The sequence below is a fragment of the Gekko japonicus genome, unplaced genomic scaffold, assembly GCF_001447785.1.
Source record: "Gekko japonicus isolate JY-2015 unplaced genomic scaffold, Gekko_japonicus_V1.1 scaffold1785, whole genome shotgun sequence".
Classification (NCBI taxonomy): domain Eukaryota; kingdom Metazoa; phylum Chordata; class Lepidosauria; order Squamata; family Gekkonidae; genus Gekko; species Gekko japonicus.
In genome coordinates this window covers 31,705-33,025 of record NW_015165298.1, presented here as the reverse complement: position 1 = coordinate 33,025, position 1,321 = coordinate 31,705, and positions in this window count along the sequence as shown.

Below are 1,321 nucleotides of genomic sequence, written 5' to 3'. Positions count from 1 at the left end.
AGGGATTGCTAAAGGAAGCGGGGGAGATGGCAGAGAAGCTCAATGACTTTTTTGCTTCTGTGTTCACTGTGGAAAGTGTGGGACATCTACCCATGCCACAGCCACTATTTTCAGGAGAGGAGTCTGAAGAACTGATCAGTGAGTCTGAATACCAGAGCCAGGAAGCAACATCAGAGGAAGGTCTTGGCCTCTATGCCCTGTTGCTGACCATCCAGAAGGACTGTTGGGCCACTGTGTGAGGCAGAATGCTAGACTAGATAGACTATTGGTCTCAACCAACAAGGCTCTTCTTATGTTCTTATCTTTACTATTACAGGAATATCCACTCTCACTAGAAATATGGGCCCCTTTCAGACAGCCTTTGTAATCTGTTTTGGCAGCTGGATACTAACGGATATTTTCTGTCATTTCAGACACAACCATTTTAGCAACTAGATGCTTATGGATGTTATTTACCTTTTCATATAAAGCTGCTTGTGTTCAGTTAGCAAAGTATGGTTGAGCTGTTCTTGAGGTAAACTGCTTTCTTCCATTTTCACCTCTTTGTGTTTCTGAATTGTGGTAGTGTGCCATTTAAAATGTCTGCAGCACTTCCAATAGCACAGTGCTTTTCCCTTGCCCCTTTTCACCATGCAATCTTCCTCAAACTTTTTTTTAATGTTCTAAGTTGAGCACTATAGTGCTTGACCAATATAGCACTTCAGGCTAAAGCGGCACCATTGAAAAGTGCTATAGCAGTATAGCACTCAATTTAGGACATTTTTAAAAAAGTTTGAGGAAGATTTTGCTGTGAAAAATAGCAGAGGAAAAAGTACTGTGCTGTTTGAAATGGCCAGATCACTTCAGAGATGGCTAATCAACGGAACGAAATTTGCTATATGAAATCTCCTTTCCTCTATCACTTTACTCAGAACTGGGCCAACAACAGATAATATTCGGATTAGACTAGCAATGTGGAAGGGGCCATTGATATGTTTTTCTGCAACACTTCCACTATGAACAAAGAACACTGAGACAAAGAAATAGACTATGAATTATCTTAAAGGCACCTCAACCATCATGGAGTAATTCCATTGGGTGGGTTAATTTCAAAGTATTGGCTATCACAAATGCCTTGGACACTCATATTTTCAAGACTGCCTCTCCCCCATGCTCCACGATGACAGCTTCCCTCATCTGAGCTGTGTCTTCTGGGGTCACCACCCTATAGCTGTGTTTGGAAACTTCAATTAGTGTAGAATGCGGCAGCCAGGATGTTGACTGGAGTGGGTCATAAGGACCATATAACCCCAATATTGGCCCATCTACACTGGCTACCAAT